The sequence below is a fragment of the Mustela nivalis genome (genome assembly GCF_964662115.1).
Source record: "Mustela nivalis genome assembly, chromosome: 8".
Taxonomy (NCBI): Eukaryota; Metazoa; Chordata; class Mammalia; order Carnivora; family Mustelidae; genus Mustela; species Mustela nivalis.
This window is the reverse complement of record NC_139027.1, coordinates 13,444,950-13,466,966: the sequence shown is the minus strand read 5'-3', so window position 1 is coordinate 13,466,966 and position 22,017 is coordinate 13,444,950. Positions and strand designations below refer to the sequence as shown.

Here is a 22,017-nt window from a genome sequence, read left to right as displayed (position 1 = left end):
ATTCATTTGACAAGTATTTCTTGAGTTCCCACTGTATATGAGTCATCATGCTTGATTTTGAATGGTCAAAATGAATGACATGCCTGGCAGCAATGACTAGAAAAGAGATTTGATCTCAAATGTTGCAGAACTGTGAGTTCACATGAAGCTACACAATGCTTTCCCACTGATGTATGGACGTGACAGGTTTCCACAAAGCAGAACTCCTTGCCATTTATTTGGGGACTTGCTGATTGCTCCATTTTAGGAGCTCCCAAACCTAAGTTTGAGTTAATGAAAAGGTGAGAGCTGCATTAGAGACACAGGAGTGATTCAGGGCACTGGCTTCCTCACTGGTCCCCCCAGTATGACTCCAACCCTTCTGTGACTCCTCCTCACACTTTTTCAAGCCTGGCTTCCTCACATTCACACATTCTATATCTCCAGCTCCCCATCTCTCTCACCAGATTTCATGTCAATACACACGACTTCAGTTTGTTGTTGTTTTTTCATGAACAAGCTAGTCACTGAGCGGACTGGCTCACGCACCCCCTCCAATGATCCTTTCCTTGGGACTTGAGTAGGACTCGAGTTTATTGACAAAACAGGTAAATTGGTTTCCAAAGGCCATGCTCTTCTGGAGAAACTGCATCGAAGTACAAATTGCTAATAGAAATCTGTTAATCTCAGCAGTGGCCCAGATCAAGAGCTGAGATCATGATACCAGGATTTCTACCTCTCCTGGCAGGACAGACTCTGGAAATAGTACCCACTGCCCAGGCTATAGGGTGCCCCCCCCCCAACCCAGGGTGAAGTACCTGTGGTTTGTTAATTAGTGAGGGGCTCTGCTCAGTCAGAACCTTTTTTGTCTAATTACAACCTGGTGTCAGCTTATCAGAAAGGAGGTAATCTGAACTAAACTTTGGTTATGTAAGAATGGATGTTCCACAGAAACTCCTTGACTGGAACACTGAATCCCTCTATCAGGCAGGGAAAAATTGTGCCCCAAGGGGGAGAGTCAAGGACTGTCAGCTCAAACTGTGCAAGCAGCAGTTTATTTGTTTTGTGGGTGTTTTTCTCCTTTGTAAACATGTTCTGAGGCCAAGTGATTGGTACATGCTTTACAAACTGGAAATATAAACACAGACATTCTCTTCCAAAAATGGATCTTTAGGACTCCCCTAGGGAACTTGGGGCTATTGTTTGTTCTGAATTCTGAACCAGCATTAGCGAAAATGTTACACCTCTAATATTTGGAGTGTTAATCCCCACATCAAAGAGAAAAAAAAATATTGAAAGGGTTTTGAGCCACCCTATTAGATTCTAAAAGCCATCTCTGCTTCTAGTGAGGACAGTCCACTTACAGGACATGTTTTAAAGAGGGAAGAAGAAGGAGGAAAACAGATCTGTGTGGGTGTGTGGGAGGGGGCTGGGGGTGTGCTGATGCCAAGGACCATTCTCCTTCAACCACACGCTCTAAGGTCTCTGATCATGCCAACTGGTATTTCAGTTTTCCATGTCTTTGCTGTATGGTTCTTCCCCCTCTCCCCCAATAACACAACACCTTCTTCTAACCTGGATGCGGTTTCTTTTAAAAGCTGTTTTGTGAGACAAGAGAAGTATTAACAAAGCATCTAAATACTGAGTGAATGGAAGCCTTCACCAAAGTATTTGCTTCTAAATAAGTGGTTCTTCCCTACCAATTTACAAAGGGTTGGCTTAAAGTCTGGCTGTTGGTACATCTGTTCTTAGCTCAAAAGCTGCCTCTCCTTTCTTCTCTAAATGATATTATTCATCTGGACAAGAGAATTGCAATATTTAAATGGTCCTGGAAGAACAATGTGTTTGGGGAAAGCTTTTAGCATGTGCTGTCAAGGGAATGTACTCAAGGGTTCAGAAATAGTTCCTCCTTACGCATCTTCCTTCCAGAAGATGGAGGGCAGGGCCTCTATGTCCTCTTCTGTAAACATTGCCCTGTTTGGAGGTCCTCTGGGGTTTCCCTAGAGAGTCTTATTTATTGCAAATGTCTAGGTTTCTATTTTGGTTTATAATGTACATCCTTTGTCTTTAAATCGCACATACATAATGGAGACAACATACAACGTTTTGTTAGTTTTTGTACTTAGTCAATAGGCATTTAACCACAGGTACCACCCAACTTAATTTTACATTTACTAAATCAGACACCATGAACAGTGTATGTTGCCCCATTTCTCACCACGCCCTCAACTCCCTCCCAAACGCAGTCAACACCATAGAAATATAGCCTACCATAATGCAAAAGGAAGTAAGGCTCTAGTCTACTCCACAAGGAGCAATCCATTAAATATTTTTCGACCCTCACCACTCTCACACTAAGATTGGTACGTGTTTGCACTTTTCTCACAGACATCAGTGTCAGACACAGTTGTCGCCTCCTGTCTAACCCCTGTGTTCCTCTTCACTGAATTAAACCCCGCACTGATGATTCACACACGCACCCCCACACCCGTTGGTTCTCAGCCTCCTTAAATCTTCTGGCCCTTAAATGCAGCCTATTTCAGCCAACCTCAGCAGGGACACCCCTTGACTTTCATCATTAGGCAAAAGTATGTCTACATGTAATAAACCATGTAATAAACTAAACCCCCACTCTTCAGATTTAATCCACCTTTTGAAGTCCTAACCCCAGCAATCTAGCATGAGTCCTTGTTTTCTCTTAAATCTTCTTGACAACCTGTGGGTCTCCATCTCTGATGGAAACCTGCAGCCAATGATCCCAATGTCTTACTGGTTCTGCCCTCTGTGCCTTAGTTCAAATGGGCTCCAGAGCACCTATCTCTGTTTATTCCAATCCTAGGTATATTTCAAAGTCAATGTAAATATCATTGCCTTCATAAAGCCTTCTTTGATGTCATGCCGGGAGGTTTAAACTTGCCTTCCCCCAACTCCCCACAGTTCCTGAATGCATTGGCACAGTGAATGGCACTTCTTCTCCAGCCCCTTAGAGTTTATTCCTTTGTTGGACTATTTGAAAACAGGGACTGAATTTTGTTCCCATTAGATGCAAACAATACTTACCAAATGTGTTTATATAGAAAGTATTCATTGAATATTTTTCCAGTAAAGTACTGTTATTTGCCAAGTACAGATCCAGATTATTGAAACCTTTTCAAATATAAACATTCTTATTCTCCAGTTAAAAATAAGTAAAATGATATTAAATAGGACTATATTTTGTTCAACTAAGCCATATCCATGGACCTCAATTAATTTATCTCTATAGCAAACAGTAGTGAGGTTGGTAAAAGAGATCACAGCTAGGACACTGACTCTTGGAACCCTTGAAGAATGTGTGTCACTCTGTCACCTCTTTCAAGTCTTTTCTCAAATGACAACTTTTCATTGAGGTCTACTCTGACTACTCTGTTGAAAATTATAGCTCCTCCCAAAGCAGATATTGAATGACCCCCTTTCTCTGCCTTACTTGTTTTCCAAAGCACTTATCATTTCCATGCATATAATTTACTTTGTTATTTTATTTATTGTTTATTTTTCCCTACTAGAATAGAAGCTCTGCAAAGTCAAACATTGTGTCTGTTTTTAACTGCTTTATATGTAGCCCTAGAACAGTGCCTGACATATAATAGCAGCTTAGTAAATACTTGTCTTTGTCAATAATATTGTGGTCAGTGGTATACCTAGTGTATTTGACACAGACAGAAGATCGGTTTTCACACTCATTTCCTCAACATGGCAAAATTAGTTTCATTTACTGTCAGTAAATAAATAATAAGATAGAAGATGGTGACAAAATGTATTATAAAGAAGTATGTAATCATTCATAAAAATAAAATTAATAGTATAGTTCAAAAAAGAAAAAAATACTATTCATTTAATAGCTATTAAATTTACCTAGCCATTTGAACTTCGTTTAGTTATAGCCTGATATAAAAATATTTTATTTAAATAATTGTCCTCTAACCAGAAAGCAAACTTCAATGCAAACAAAGCAATTCTGAACCATTAAATATGCATTTTTGAAACAAATGCATATAAGTGAGCATGTGTGTTAGGACCAACTTAACAAAAGCAGTTCTCTGAATTAACATTATGTAGAAAGCTTACTAGAGAAAAGGTTTAAAAAGGAACACATTTGAGCCTTATATATATATATATATACACATGTGAGTTTTTATATTATATATCTTTATTATATATTTACTGTAAAATGTTATAGGTGTTATATTTATCTATATAACATAATATTTTAAATTAGTATACAAATATATTAATATGTGTATTAAATTTTATAAATAAATATTTATATAAATCAGTATAAATATATAAATATGTATAATATACAAATTATACATATTATTAAATGATAAATCATTATGAATATATTATTATATATGCACTATGCAGATAGATAATTAAAATCATGTAGTACTTGCAGCAATTGTTTAGAATTTATAGCAACAAAATACTTTTTTTCAGAGAGGAGTATTTTATCACTGATATTATTTAGAATTGCTGGTACATGGTGATAATCAAAAGTGGACCTATTTAATCTGTTCTATTATTGCATTTCTATTTATGCATTTAGATGCATCTCTACAGACTATGTCCACTTCTATTGCTATCCCCGCCCTGCTTTTGTTATACCACTGGTTGTTTGTATTTACTTTGGTTCCCAGGGCCTTTATTGCCTCACATTTGGGAAGTGGTCCATAATGGTTAACTAATCCCACTGCCCACAGTTAATTTAAGTGGAAAGTTTGAGTGAAGAGTAGTTTTGAGAAAAGCAGCTCAACGCAGTGAGCTTTTCATCTCTAGTGGCCTGCGGTAAGGAGTTAGAAGTGAGGTGGTCATCCATTCAATACGACCTCTGGAGTGATGTGAGAGGGCACAGTTCCCAAATCATCTAGAACCCAAAAAGTGTTGTCCCTATGCCAGTCCATCTGGAACCATCCATCCTCTCCAGGAGGATTGGAGGCAGCTAGGGGATTCTCCCCTGGGTATAGGCATTGGGGTTCTGAAGGACAGAGCTCTGAGTTTTTTGCCAGGGCAGGGGCAGCCAAAGTTCTCAAGATCCAGGACTATATTAGGAAATATATTCACCAGGGGAACAATAAACATGTTTGTTTTCTTCCCGCGCAGTCTGCTCTGCTTATCTCAGACACCTCCCTTTCTTCAGCAGAAATCACAATCCTGGGAGGAATGTTCCCTTGGGGTTAGGGAAGTTTTCCCTCTGCTTAAAGGAGGTCTCACCCTTGGTATTTATGAAATCATTTCAAAATAAATGGTTTCTCTGAGACCGATAGGTAGTTTCTTAAATATCAAATGCGAACAGCAAAGGAGGCTTTCCTGAAGGCGAGTGCAGTGGGTTCAGTGCATCAGAGGGTATCTTCCTCACGATCCTCCTAACCAATCTTGTTGGATATTAATCACTGTGCTTAGGGTCATGGGAGCTCTATGCCATGGGGGAGAAAGAAGATGGGAGCATTTGAGACTATGTCCTTGTTACTGCTCATCATTTACAGCCCTCCATGCTTAAATCAATGCTATGAACCCGTGGTACATGAGTGTGCTACTCAGAAACCACCATGTTCCTCCTACACACCTATGGCCAGTCACCCCTGCTCTTCAGAGTTATTCTTCTTCATAACTTTCATGAAATATGACACAGCACATGAATTTCTGGCCATTCGCTATTTCTGGTCACTGGCACTTAGTTTTCTGCTAGTCACAAAACTGTATTTTCTAACCACATTGCATGGAAGCCAACAAAACCCCTGCCCCTTTAGCTGGCTACCCATGCAAACACATTGAAGCATGGCAGCATAAGTAAAGCATATTACATTGCTTGCATTTGTAGGTTCTATGAAGGCATTGTATCAGGAAGGGAACAAAGACAGTTTTAAAAATACAGGGAATGAGGCTATGCTGAAAAGAATAGACTCAGGGAAATTACAAACAGAATTACGGACAACTGGCCAATCAATCAGTTCAAAAAATCACCCAGAATGATGAGAATAGTCATAACCAAAAAAGTAACTAGATGGACCATTATTAATACACCTAGATGTTAAAGAAATACTCAGTAATAGAAAATAATCTGCATATAGGTGAGGACATAAATACAGCTGAAGCTTTTTTTCCTAAAAGTTTCATTTCTGCTTGGTAGGAAAGATTGGCTGTTAATGTCACCACATGGGCTAGAATTAGCTGAACAACATCTTTTAGTGTGGTATATATGTGTGTTTTACCTTATAGATGGCTTCCATGGTTCTTAAGACACAGTCTACAATTGAGTTCTGGATCTTCTCCAATCATCCTTTGGTGATTTTTGTAAAGTCTAAGCTGATAAATGCTTTTCAGCATTGCCATGGAGAGGAGGTTAGCCAATATTTGCAAGTCACTACCCTATGCCAACCAAATAAAGGTAACTCTTAAGAGAATGTGTCGAATCTTGAATCCTAATCTTGTTTCCAGAACCTGTATCTTCTACACTTTCACAGAATTATTTCATTTGGCCTTTAAAATACCTTTCTGGGGTAAACAGCAACATTCCAGATTGAAAAACAGGGCTTATAATAGTTAAATTATTTGCTTAAGGTCACATTGTGAGTAGAAAGATGAATATTCTTGTCCTTTATTAATAATATTTCACTTGTCTGTAATGTTATAAAAGACTTTGAAGTAGAGGCTTTCCACCAATTATCTACTGATTTTCACAAATTTGGAATTTAGCCAGAGATCCTGTTTCAGAGATGAAAACATGGTAAGTTATGCAGTTTGTAAGTGTCAGATTCCTAACTCAATCCAAGGTTTTGTCTACACTACATTGCATCTGTGTATGTTTCCTTTTCTAAAAATGTGTATATTTCTTTATTTAATTTCTGTGTAATTTATAATTATACTTACTAAGAAATGCATAAATGTGGCTGTCATTATTCCTATTATCTTCCCTTTTACTCCCTCATTTAAATAGCCAGCAGCTTGAACCACAAAACAGAATGAATTAAAAATCCAATGTAAGTACTTTTTGTTTATATCAATTTCAGTGCTGGTCCCCAAAATACAAACCAGTATCAACAGTTTGAAATTACTGTGTTAACATTTTCTGCTTCTAAGTTAAGCTAAACATTGGAGCAAATTGTATTGCAACACATATTTGTTTTAATTCCAATATAACTGATATTCTTATCCAAGACATGTTAACAAATTTTCCTGTAGTTACCCACGCTGTGATGGAATGGAGGTAATGGAATATTTTGGTTTACAAATTTGAGTAAAAATGAAAATTTTACAATTTTTGTACAACTGAAAAATGCATTTTTTTCTGTTAAATGACTTTGCTCTGTGTCAGATATAAAAATCATCATGCTTCATCCTGTAAACATTCCATTTTAGCCTACAATTTGTAGCAGTAGCCCCTCAGGGGAAATATTTTCACAAGATTATTATGAAATTGATTTTTTCCCATCTTACCAACACATTTTATGGGAAAATAAAGAATGATCCCCTTCCTGTACTCTACTCTTATGCAGATGAACAAGAAAAATCTGATCATTTAAATCGTACTTCATGTCCTGATGTGGTAACTAAAGTTCTCCTTAGAATACCAGTTTATATTATCAACAGTGACTCATTTTCTCAGGGATCATTTGACTCTTCCTTGGTATAAAACCATGCCCTTGGAAGGACTGTTAGCTAGATATATTAGACAAATCATCTTTTGATCAAATTCACTTCTATTTGAATATCACAGGCTTATAATTGTAAATGAATATCCAATGTTAAAAATACTTATCAGTGTGTCATAAGTGATAGTAAAAATTGAAAACAAAATAAAGTTTCAACAAATGAGACTGATTAAATAAATTTTGATAGAATTTCTGAGGAAACATTAGGCACTACTAAAATACCTTATAGGGCGCCTGGGTGGCTCAGTGGGTTAAGCCGCTGCCTTCGGCTCAGGTCATGATCTCAGGGTCCTGGGATCGAGTCCCGCATTGGGCTCTCTGCTCAGCAGGGAGCCTGCTTCCTCTTCTCTCTCTCTCTGCCTGCCTCTCTGACTACTTGTGATCTCTCTCTGTCAAATAAAAAAAATTATAAAATAAAATAAAATAAAATACCTTATAAATTGTTCATGAAATGGGTTAATTTTTTAAAAGCATATTATAAAAAATTACTACGTTACTAGCTCCTAGATATACATTTCTTGCCTTTTAATATTTCTAAAATCAGAATTCATATTAAAATTCATGGTGTCTTACAGTCATTTTAAGCCAAGTAGCCATGGTGGCAGTTGTTTCTGCTGACACATGTATGAACTTGGCTTTTACTCTTGTTAGAATGACTGAACAACTGCTATTACTCATTGTTTCATTCACAGAACCATTAAGGACAATTTTCAGAAGGAATACAAATCTTATATAAACTCTGTTTAGAACAAAAAGTTTCAAGCAACATAACTCACTTAAGGTAAAAGACAGCTTTCCCCACTAAAATTGGAAGGGAAGCAAAGGAAAAATGTTTACTCTCACTATTTATTGAAAATAGTACTAGAAGTCTTAGCCAGTGTTATAGGGTAAGAAAAAATATAAGAATACTACATATTGGAAACAAAGAATTAAAACTGTCTTTATTTGCATAAGACATGGTTGTCTACATAGAAAATCCCAAAGAATCTACCAAAACAAACAAACAAAAAATCATTTGCTAGTGCTAATAGGTGGGCATAACAAAGTCACAGAGTACAAGGACAATATACAAAAATCAATTCCACTTCTCTATATAGCAATTAATAATGGGAATTCAACATAAAAAATGTAATACCAATTTCAATAGTTCCCCATACACAAAAAAAGAAAAAAATATAGTTACAACTTTAACAAAACATGTGTAAGATCTACATACTTAGAAAAGCTAACCACTGATGAAGGAAACCAACAATCTAAATAATTGGAAGACATTCATGGATTGAAAGACCCAGCGTAGTTATTAGATGTCAATTCTCTTCAAATTTGGCAATGGTTTTATAATTATTCCAAGCAAAGTAAGGAATAGGTTTTTTGTGTGTGGGTTTTTTTTTTTTTTTTTTTTTGTATAGACATTTTCTAAAATTTATATGGTAAGGCACAAGAATTAGAGTAAAACAATTTAGGGGGTGCCTGGGTAGCTCAGTAGGTTAAGCATCAGCCTTCATCTCAAGTCATGATCTCAGGGTCCTGGGTAGAGCCCTGCATTAGGCTCCCTGTTCAGGAGTAGCTTGCTTTTCCTTCTCCTTCATCATGCTCTCTCTCTCTCTCTCTTTCATTCCATCTCTCTCTCTCTTTCTCTCAATAAATAAATACAATATGTTTTTAAAAAATAAAAACAATTTTGAAAAATAAAGTTGGAGTATTTATGTTATCCAATTATAAGATTTACTCTAATGTTGCAATAATATAAAGTGGTAAAAATATAGATATACAACTCAGTGGAACAGATAGAGTACAGAAGTACAGAAATAGAGCCTCACCAATGTGTTCACTCAATTTTTGACCAAGAAAAAAAATACAAAAATTAAATGGAGAAAGAGTAATCTTTTCAACAAATGGTATTGAAACAATTAATTAATATTAGTAATTAAGATGCCAAAAATAAACTTCAAGATAATTTTTATAAGGACATTAACCGAAAATGAGTAATGGGTAAACATAAAATGTACAACTATCAAACTTTTAGATGACAGTATAAGCAAAAATCTTATACATGAAGTTGGGTGAAGATCTCTCAGACATGATATAAAAAGCATAATCAATAAAAGAAATGGCTGGTCAAGCTGAACTTCATCAAAATTAAAGATGTTCTTCCGGGAAAGACTGTAAAGAGAGGAAAAGTGAAGTCTCAGACCAGGAGATAAAATTTGGAAATCATATATCCAGCCAATGACTTATATCCATAATATATAAAAGACTCTCAGAACTCATCATTAAGAAAACAAACTCCCCAACTAACAAATGGGCAAAAGACTTCACAAAATAGTTTCTATCGATGGCAAATAAACACCAGAAAAAGAAAAGCTACTCACAATCAGTAATCATTACAGAAATACAAATTAAAACTAAGATGAGATACACACCTATGAAGATATCTAAAATATTTTTTTAAAGAAAACTAAGAATACCAAGTGCTACCAAGCATGGGGAACAAGTAGAATTCTACATCTTACTAGTGAGAATTCAAAATTGTACATGCACTCTGAACAACAGTTTGGTAGTTTTTAATGAACATACAGTGGTGTGTTCCCTCAATCCAGGGCATTTACACAATACAATGAAAATCTTTTGTTCACACAAAAATCTGCATATAAATGTTATAGTTTTCCTTATAATCTCAGAAAACTGGAAATAGCCCCAGTGTCCTTCATGGTGAATGGATGACAAACTCTAGTATATCTATACAGTAGTGTTCCTCATCCACAAAAAAAGGAAAAGCAAAAGGGACCAAACTATTGATGTGTACAACAGAAAAGATGAATTTCAAAGGCATGATACTGAATGGAAGAAGTCAGTCTCAAAGATGACATACCATATAATTCCATCTATATGACTTTCTGAAAAAGGCAAGACTATAGTGACTGAGGACAAATTAGCGGTTACCACAGATCAGGTGTGAGAGAGAGAATGACTGAAAAGGGGCAGCACAGGGATCTTTTGGGGGTGATAGAGATGTTCTCTATCCTGACTGTGGTGATGGTCACACAAATCCCTACATATGGCAAAGTAACAGAACTGTCTAATCCAAAAATGTCAGTTTTACTTTATATGAATTTTAAAAAAATTAAATTATATCTCTAAGAAGGTCACTTAGATGGTACCAATAAAAAGAAAAATGCATTTTTTATAAGGGCTCTGTCATAGATTTTCTTGATGCTGTATAAACTACACCTTCAACTTAATGAAGCATGGTCTATATACATTGTATTAAAGAAATCACAGAAAAATATCACTGAAAGTGTTAATCATGGTTGTTTTAGGTTGTGAAATAGAGATAATTTTTTACATACTTTTTCATGTTTTATACAATGAGCAAAAATTCTTTTTATAAGTAGGAAAAAAAGTCAAATAAGTACTTAAAAAAAATTAAGAACAATAAAAGTTGAGTCAAGTGGGCCCTGCTTGTCCCAATTCTACAAAGGGTCTCATGCAAGGAGGTGACCAGGTGATTCACCAAACTCAGAACTCTCTGAAGGTTTGTTTAGGTTTTCTTACTCACGCCTATCCTCTCACCAGATAATTCCTCAAGATACACATATCACGAACAATCTGCAGAGCCATAATCAGTTGGGGATTATTTCTGGCAACTATAAATGCATTATAGTTAGAGAACTACCCACAAAAGTAAAAATAAAAAAAAAAAAGAATTTTTATCTTTATTGGTGAAACAGAATAATGTCTGTGGCTGCTTCTTTTTAAAACTCAAATTATGGGATGTGATGAGAAAGCCAATATTTCAGAATAGGTAAAATAATGCTCATGGCAGATATGCATTTGTTTTCTGTCTCTGTCCCCTCATACAAATACATTTCCACATGTCAGTCCTCTGAAACTCTCCTCTCTCTGTATTCCATCAGTAATGACTCTAGTAATAACTGTCAAGGGCAGGAATAGTAAACATTTTGTAAAAGCAAATGGCTTCCAAATGTGTACTTTCTCTCAGCGAGCATGTCCCTCAGAGCCTGACTCAGAACACAGGAGCAGGTAAAAATGCCAGGCCTAGAGCACTGTGACAGAACACAATCAAGCAGCTAAATGTGTGAGGGCTCAACCTGCAAGCCACCTGCTGTCTCCTCTCTTTGACTGCAGAGTTGACTGGCCAGTGGGTTCAACAGACAAGAATGACCCTTCACAGGGCTTGTGCACAGAGTTTGCCTAGAGGACCATTTACAAAGGTATCTTTGCGCTATGGGCAGGGGTGTGGTTGGGCAGGGGAAGGGAAGAAGTGATTAGCATCCTTGGCCTTTGCCTCTTGGGTCCAGAGAAAAATCCTTTAATTGTACTAAAGCTCATTTTCCCCATTTTCAGAATGGCCACAAAACCTCCGGGAATCACCACTTTGACTAACTAGGTCAGGAGCCTCAAAGCTGTTCATTCATTTTTTTGTTTCATGGGTACCCACAATATTATGGAATATTAATAAAAAGCAATATACTACTGGATTTAAGAATGACGTTTTCAAACATTTTAAGGATGTGACTAATGAAAATGGCAGTGACAGAATAATTATGTACAATTTTATTAAAGTACTCTGTCATGAGGGATGTGTGTGTTAGACCAAAACAATATTTAGGAAAGCAATAACAACTTTTATTGCTAGGTGGTGGGATTAAGAGTAATTATTTCTTTAATGCTCTTTATATGCTTCCAATTTCTTTGTCTAGAACATGTATTTCTTAAAAAAAAAAAACCGAAAAGTAACAGTCTAAAACATAACTGTTATCTCTACATTTTGGAACTAGATTGATTTTTGTATCTTTATAAAGTGCAATCTTTCTTTTATAATTGTATGTTATCAATTAAAGATGCATTACTTTATTATAAAATTATACAACTTTAAATATTGAAACAGGAAAATTTTTTTGCATCTTAATAAGAAACATTTCACTATATTAAGTAAATATTTCAAGTCCCCCAGAAAATGCTCTGCTGGGTCCTCCTGGCTTTTCCTCCTGTATGCCCATGTCAGGGTCCCCCATGTCCTGCCTTGCTCCCCTTCAGTGTTCTTACGGATTCCTAAGCAATTTCTTGGTCATTCCCTGATGATAAAATTCACTCCAGGAGCAGCATGGGACTAGCTCACGTTACAAAACAAAAGGTGTTGTTTTAAAAAGCAAAGAATTTCTAGTTTAACTGCCATCTGACATTTCTAGTCTAACAGTTTCCAGCCATCTGAGCAGCTAAATCAAGTTTGGGAAAGGCACCACAATGGGACATCGGACGGTGATCTGAACAAAGGAAAAGAGCCCTCACTCCCCAACCAGGGGCTTCGTGCTCCGTAACAAACAGCTTCGTCCTGGCTGCCTACAGCTGCTATCAACTCTCCCCTACCAGACTGGGCCCTAGAAGCAGGGGGTCAAGACAACTGAATATACAGATGCCAGGCTTTTGCTGAGTTAGTGGGGTCTACACCACCTTGAAAGGCGCTCCCCGCCACACCTGCCCCACTTGTCCCGTTCAAGAACTTGCTTTGCTCAGGAGAGATTATCGAAATTCTTGCTGTTTGGTTTTTACAGGAAGCCAGGGCATGGAGAAGTGAGTGCTCATCCGTACGTGTTTTTACTTTGTTACCTAAGAAACTATCTTCACAACAGAAGTCCTCATAAATACTCTGGAGATGCATCAGACACTCTCCGGCGCTGTGCGACACTGTGTATATGGTTTGGCAGCAGTTCATTGGGGGAAGATAAACTAGCACGTTTTGCCAGGATTCTATTACTCTTGACCTTGACCTTGGCTAGAGGCTGTTTCCAGTTACACTCCATCTTAAAGAAAGACAGTGCCTCCTCTTTCCCCAAGGTTCTTTTTTTCCCTTCTCTTCCCAGTTGTCCCACGTATAATACTCAGGATGCTGCCTCACTGAAAGGAAGAAAACTATGCGGCTGCTTCTCTCCCTTTGATTTCTCCTTTGAACCCAATGTCAAGTGCAGCAAGACATCCTCTTCCTTAAGCGATGGAGACTGCCTCTTGGATAGTACTCGATTTTGAAGTTCACAGTACAGTATAATAGTATATTGTTAACTCCTGGCACTCTGCTGCCCAGATGTCTAGAAGTTAGCATCTCACATAATGGAAGCTTCATACCCATTGAACAAATCCCCATTTTCCTCATCTCCCAGGCCCTGATGGTCACTATTGTATTCTCTCTTTCTATTGATTTGACTATTGTAAATACTTCATATAAGTGAAATCGTGTAGTATTTGTCCTTCTGTGACTGGTTTATTTAACCCGGCATAATGTTTTCCAGGCTCAATCATGTTGTCACAAATGGCAAAATCTCCCTCTTTTTAAAGACTGATTAATATATACATTAATTATCACACATCAATATATAACTAATAATATAATTAATACATTAATATAATTAATATCAATTAATTAGCAAATTAATTAATATGCATACACAAACACACATCTAATGTTTGCTTTATCCACTCACTGGTCAATGCATGCTTGAGTTGTTCCCATATACTGGCTATTGAAAATAACTCTTTTAAAAAATATTTATTTATCTGAGAGAGAAAGAGAGAGAGTATGAGCATGGGGGGGGGGTGAGGAGAAGAAGCAGAGAGGGAATCCTGAAGCAGACTCCCCACTGGGCACAGAGCTCCATCCCAGGACCCTGGGATCATGAGCTGAGCTGAAATCAAGAGTCAGAGGCTTAACTGACTGAGCCTCCCAGGGACTCCTATCATAAATAATTCTTCAGTGAACATGGGAGTGCACGTATCTCTCTAGATTCTGATTTCAGTTCTTTTGGTTATATCTACTCTCAGGATTGTGGTGGTAGTATCGTGGGTATGTGATTACATTCAAACTCCTCAAATTGTATACATTAGCTATGTAGTACTTCCTTGTAATAAAACTTTTTTTTTAAGTACTTCATCCTGACACAGTATTTGCTTGCTATATATTTTTTTCTCCTGACAATGACAACTGAACTCATCAGCATTTGCTCTGCAACATGAAATTCCAAGGTTCCTCCTCCAGTGGGTGGTGGGTGGGGTAAAGCACTCTGTCCCTATCCGTCTGTCTCCCCAGCTCGGTTGAGACAAACCATAAGAGCTGTGGTCTCTTGAGAAATAAACTGAGGGTTTTGGAGGGGAGGGGGGTGGGGGGTTGGGTGAGGCTGGTGGTGGTTATTAAGGAGGGCACATATTGCATGGAACACTGGGTGTAATGCATAAACAATGAATCTTGGAATACTGAAAAAATAAAGTTAAAAAAAAATTCTCAAAAAGGAAAAGCTTCCCCAGTAAAGGGGTACCAGAAACTCTGAGGGTTGTGCAACCCAAAGGACTACTGCGTCTACTCCCTGTGCCTAGCCAAAGGCTTCACGAGTAAATTCATACTATGAAGGAATTATAACTGAAGCTGAATATTGTATAATTATACAGTGTTGAGCTCTTCAGGTTTAATAGTACCCTTAAAAGTGAAAATAATGGCTAATATTTGTAGAACACTTCCAATATGTTCTTTGCATGCATTATCTCATGTTATTCTTAAAATAATCCCATATGGTGGATGTTATTATTCCAATTTTACTTACGAGAAAACAAAAGTTTTTCATTGTAAGTAATTTTCCTATAGGCAATCAAATGGTCACAGAGATCAGGTTTGAAGCCAGCTTGTTTCATTCCAAAGGCCAGCTCCCCCTACCCTGCTTTACACAATCCCAGTAAAACACGGACAGATCTGGGGGTGCCTGGTTGGCTCAGTGGGTTAAGCCTCTGCCTTTGGCTGGCTCAGGTCATGGTCTCAGGGTCCTGGGATAGAGCCCAGCATCAGGCTCTCTGCTTGGCAGGGAGCTCACTTCCCACCCCCACTGCCTGCCTCTCTGCCTACTTGTGATCTCTCTCTCCGTCAAATAAATAAATAAAAAATCTTTAAAAAACAACAACAGCAAACAAACATGGACAGATCTGAAAACAATACAAAAAAAGAGGAAATCTTTATAAGTATCTTCATACAACTAAGGGGTATGAGATATATTTAGTTCTTAGAGCAACTAAGAATCTAGAGATAAAAATATCTCCAAGTTGTTAGAAATTATTTACAAAACTCATGAAACCAATTCTGACATCTAGAGATCCTATTACTCCACTGGATAAGAATATAAAAAATCCAATCTAGGGCAACTCAGTGGGTTAAGCTTCTGCCTTCGGATCAGGTCATGATCTCAGGGTCCTGGGATCGAGTCCGGCATCGGGCTCTCTGCTTGGCAGGGAGCCTGCTTCCTCCTCGCTCTCTCTGCCTGCCTCTCTGCCTACTTGTGATTTCTCTCTGTCAAATAAATAAATAAAATATTTTTAAAAAAATCCAGTCTAATTCCAACATGTAGAGAAAATAGTTACATTTTAAGCTTTTACTTTTCTTTTTTTAAAGAAATATATGCTCTAGACAAATATTGAGAACATATAAATAGTATAAAAAAATAAAACCCCCATAAGTCCATCTCCCAGTAATAAAAATTTCCTTTGTTTTCCTATTTGTTGTTTTGGTCTAATGCAGGCATCTTCTGTGATAGAGTATTTTAATAAGTACACACAGAGCTCTTCGGTTACTTTTTCCGCAGACACATTCTTCACATTTTTTGAAATCACAATTTTTAAATCCAGAAGTATATTGCATTTTATAATATTTCATAATTTATTTAACTTGGGCATTTAGATTTTTGCAAGTATCTCATGGAATAATCAAACATGTACCTAAATATATCTACACAGCTCTAGTTATTCGTCAGGATACACTCTCTTTTTCCCAGTGGAATTACCAGGGCAACAATCTAAACACAGTTAAAGCCCTGCATGAGCAATGCCAATCTGCCCTCCAAATAAGCTATTTTCAACTTGTTTAGGGGGTGTGCAAGAGTCTTTAGTCACTTGCATGTTAGCCACACAAGGTATTTTTAATCTTACTAATATGACAGACAAAAATGGTACCTTTCAAATCTTAATAAATTCTGTGTGGGATTAAATTTGTTTTCATATGAATTTCAGATATTTAAAATTTGTCATTTTTTCCCATATTTTGCTCCATCTCGATCGAAGAAAATTTTAAAATTTAGCTCTAAGGATATATAAAATATTAAAGAATTAAGCTTAATATTTGTTCCAAATATTTTCCCACACTTTTTTTATGTTGTTGATTTAGCCTATAATATAAATTAAACACATTTTTGTAATTAAAATATTTCAACTTTATTATAATTCCTTTAGTGTGTTATTTACTTACCTGTTTTTAAAGATTTTATTTATTTATTTGAAAGAGAGATCACAAGTAGGGAGAGAGCCAGGCAGAGAGAGAGAGGGGGAAGCAGGCTCCCTGGTGAGCAGAGAGCTTGATGCAGGACTCGATCCCAGGACTCTGAGATCATGACCTGAGCCGAACGCAGAGGCTTAACCCACTGAGCCACCCAGGCACCCCTATTTACTTGTTTGTTGTTATTTTCTTGTTTTTTTTTTCCTCTACTTTTTTTTTTTTTTGCATAAAAACCCTCATATACCTCAAGATCAGGTACTTATTTGTTTTTTCCCCCCTTGGTTCCTCCAAAGTTTCTCATTTTATAATAATTTAGAATTAAGTATGACATATAAAAATGAACTAGGATTTTAAATACATATATATGTATATATACATATATATATTTCAAACTAGTCATGTTTATTATTCCTGGTGAATAAAAATTAATTTCAGAAGAATGGATATCTATAAAACCCAATATTCCCACCTAGAAATAGAGTATGGTTCTCTTCTTATCATTTAAAAATATTTTTTTTATCAACACAAGTAAAATAAAATTTCTTATCAAAGTTTTATTATGTCCTTATGCATGATTTGAACATTTTTGTTGGGCTGGATATTTTATGATATTTTTATTAATAAATATTTTCCAGATCATCTTCAAACTGATTTGTGTATCCACATAAGAGAACTATTGATTTTGATTTTTTATTATTCTCATAGCTTAATATTAAGCTATTGTTAATTATAAGAAATATTTATTTCATTAACTACTGAGTTTTGGTTAATATTGTTGTAAACTCAGATTACTGTTGTTAAATGCATGTGTGTGTGTGTGTGTGTGTGCATGTGCACTCCCAAAAGTACATTTTGGTATTTGTTTTCAGTATTATTATTAAATTTACAATTATTATTTAGCTTCTGTTTCCAATACTTAATATCATTACATTAATACTATGCTATTAAATTTTAGAGATCCTTTGGTCATTTTTTATATTTTTTTAAAATTTTTTATTTTTTAAAAGATTTTATTTATTTATTTGACAGATAGAGATAACAAGTGGGCAGAGAGGCAGACAGAGAGAGGAGGAAGCAGGCTCCCTGGTGAGCAGAGAGCTGGATGTGGGGCTCCATCCCAGGACCCTGGGATCATGACCTGAGCCGAAGGCAGAGGCTCTAACCCACTGAGCCACCCAGGCACCACTTTGGTCATTTTTTAAAGAAAGGTATGTGAGAGACATATTTTCTAAACCCTAATCTATCAAAAGAAGGACAAACTCTGTTAATTATTCTCATCTATGACATGAGCAAAAGTTTACTTTTTTTTCTATAACCCCTTGTCAATATATATATATATATATATATATATATATATATATATATCAGAGTACGATCTTAATAAAAAAGTAATACAAAGCTGGGTTAAGTATATAAAAGAAGACATTTCAAGTCCAGGCAGATATACCCAAAGCATTCAGTTGCATAGAAATGAGATGAGTTATTTTCTTATCTATTCAGTAAATCCAACAGACTATCTACATGGTTGCTGCTGTAAAGCAATGTTAAACATTAGGGCAGTAGAAATGTTGGTTAAATCTTAGAATATCTTCTAATTCCCAGTTCTCTGGAGCTAGCTAACCCAAACTGCTTAAGTCTGTAAGGGTTTGTCAACATAATACTTTAATTATCGTGGCATCTTTAGAACAAGGTCTGCCCATAATCAGCAGTAGCAGATTTCCTAACCAGTATAGAATCCTTTTATATCTCTTTCTAAACCACTTATTATTGACAAATGCTATTGCATTTTCCCATGTTTTCAGAAGATAGGCCATATATTATTTGTATTTCTAGGGATAAATTTAGTTGTTAAATAAAGTGCAGTGTTTTAAAATGTCTTAAAATCTACAGCCAATCATAAGCAATTGGAACTAGTTTTGGTTATTGCAAATTTTTTTTCTTACTTCCACCTTCTAAATAGAAAAAGGCTCTATTAAAATGCTGTGCTCTTGCTACAGAGAAAAATACCTTAGTTTATTAAATTTTTCCTTTTTGCCATGTTTATATGAGGACAAGAAAATTAGAGCTACAAAGAGCATTGAAGAGGAAACATTGTCTCTTTCTCCGGTCACCCTGCACTGCACCTCTGCAATTTTTTTTTCCTGTCAGCCAGGAAAGGTGGAGGAGAAGATGATAAGGATTATGGGAAGATACACATTAAAGAGAGCAAGAAATTTCATGTCCCCAGGAGAAAAGTCACTAAGCATGAAGAGAAAAACTAGAGGATGTTTAAGTTCAAACTAGTCTTGAAGGAGAAATCTATACCACCTCATTTTGACTCTGATTCTAGAATGGGATATAATTGGAGATGATGAATTAAAGGAAATTAGAGGGTGGAAAAAAGCTGGGACTAGATCAGTCTTTAATTTGCAACCATTACAGTTGAGGAATAAAGGGATGTCTAGACTTAAAGACAATCAAAACAATGTAATATTAAGAAAGTCCATACACAGAAATAATTTTGCCTATTTTGGGGCTGTCAGTAGTCATAGTAATTTCCTAGTTCAATATGTGGCTCTCTGAGAATTAGAGTCTCTGAACTGACCTGGATCTGCTCTAGTCAGAGTCTTTCTCTTCATTCTCCAAAGAAACCTGTCAACCAAATCCTCTTCTCTTAAAACTACAGTAAGGCAGTTTCTCTAATGTGCACCTTAATTCTGTTTGAGACATTGCTAGATAAGTAAGTGGACAGATGAAGATATATGTGTGTGTGTGTATCATACACACACAAACAAATACAAATTACATGGAAAAAATTAGCAAATATGAACATCTTGTAATACACTCCAATAGTTTAATAAAGGATATATGACTGAGTCACTGCTGCCAACTTTTAGATTCTGAATTTTGTTCTAGTTGTGCTTAAACCTCTTTCTATGTTGAAACCTTTGCAACTTTTGTCATATGCAGCTACAGAACAACTACATATTAGAAAGAGTATTCTAAAATATCCCCACATTATATTATCTTGTAATGGAACTTTCTAGACTTTGCATTTAGATGTGTGTTTATTGCTTATGGAGTTGGAAATAAAAGTCCTGGCACATTTTCATTTCATGGCATTGGTTTATTATTAATATCATTCTGAGAAAAGTATTGGCAACTGGGGATTTAGGAACAGCAAGAGATGTTTGATTCTCTGTGGAAGCTCACTATATGAAAACAGTTTAGAATCAGTGGCTTTACCACTGGGCTAATAAAATGTGGAGGAAAATGTGCCATGGGCTCCTTCTTTTCCTACTTCTGAGAAATGGTCAAAGGAAAAAGGTCCCTGGGCCCCGAAAGTTGTCCTGTTTGAATGTGATGCTAGGTTCCACTGATGTGTCTCACAAACATAAAGGAAGGGGAAGGCCAAACTATTCATCTTCCTCAGTTGGGATTCTCTTTTGGAACAACCAAACAATGAAAATAATAGATATGGCAATTTTCTTAATTCTCTCAAGGGTGGTTATAGAAACACATTGTTCTAGATGCACAAGGGAAAAGTCAATTCATTATATTCCATAGATGACCGAGGGCATTACGGCTCAATTCTCCAGAGATCTAGTTGAGAAAGGTTGTATGATGAGTGAGATAAAGTGTTCACTGTATTTTTCTGGATTTCTTTTCATGAGAAAGAATACATTTCCTTATTATTTAAGGTAAGTAGAAATGGGCTTTTCTGAAACTTGCAGCTGAAAGTAATTTAACCTATATACCTTACCATGAGACATGGTGAATTTCAGTTTACCTCTCTGTTTCCCCATTGATGGATATAGGACAGTTAATGTAAAGTCAGTAAGTATGTATTAGATAGCAAAAAGTTTGGTATCGGTAAATAAACAATTATTCTTAAAGTTATAAATTATGCGTCCGCAGTGAGTTCCTTTTAGAGGAGTGATAATTTGTTAGGTTCATTAAAATCTTGTGGTTTCAAGATATTTTATTCATCATTTGAAAAACAAAATTGAATTGTACTGAGCACGGGTGAATAAACTTTTGACACTTAATGATTTAATAACTAGCAATAAGGGTAATTCAGTCTCAACAATTTGCTGACTGTTGACAGCAGAAGTATAAACCTAACCTCATTTCATGCATTTGCTGACAGTCCTTCAAAAGCTTAAAGACATGGCTGACAAGTGTGTATCAAGCATGGGGCAATTTATTTAAGATAGTCATGCCCTTGGAGGAAAGTCAGGGACAGTGTTTTCTCAGCAAAGTTTTTCCTTTGCCTTATTGTGGTGACATAAAATGACAAGCTATCCCTTGGGACTGGCCTTTGTGAGTAGGCTGAGGAGTTGGGTAGGGCTTGTCACAAAGATTTTTTTTAAAGAGGGATTCAATTAATAGTTAATTGCTCATAATGCTGGTTTTACTTTTACCGAATCAGCTGTAGAATGACTTCATTCCCTATTTCTACATTTTATTTCAACGTATTCCTACAAGAATGAAATCTGGAGCTACATTTAAGGCAGAATTTTGTGAAGGTTTTCTTGCTGGAGTCACCTATCAGTTTCAGAGTGAAATCTGAAGTATCATTTCAATATATAACACAGATAAAAATGTTGCATTGATTGAACTTGGGATAGGGCTACAGACCCCCATCCTCTTGCACCAATTCTGTCTCTTACTGGTAACTAAGTGGTGTTTAAGGAACAATTACCCAGCCTCTCAGAGAGTAAGTAAACATTTAAGCATATTTATGTAAATAAACATCTATCCTCTGCAGACCCACATTTAACCCCAACTTGTTTGTTGCAATGTGGGCACAATCCCCCAGCTAAAAAACAAAACAAAACAAAACAAACAAACAACATGGGTGTAAATAGTGGCTTCCATATTATCCTTACAGAGTTTGGTATCATCGTTGAAAGCATGAGGACACGAGCAACAAATGAATCAGCAACAGATTTATCCAGGTGATGATGATCAAGATTGAGGTAAGGCTGTCCACCAGGAAGTTTGAATTCAAAGAGATTTCATTTGGATCCATTATTTGTGTTG

General features: G+C 36.3%; 1 long non-coding RNA gene across 1 annotated transcript in view; it reads right to left on the bottom strand.

Moving 5' to 3' along the window:
• The window catches only part of LOC309870789, a 283,974-nt gene that overhangs the window by 452 nt on the left and 261,505 nt on the right, over nt 1-22,017 (bottom strand). The gene's annotated exons all lie outside the window — the stretch shown is intronic.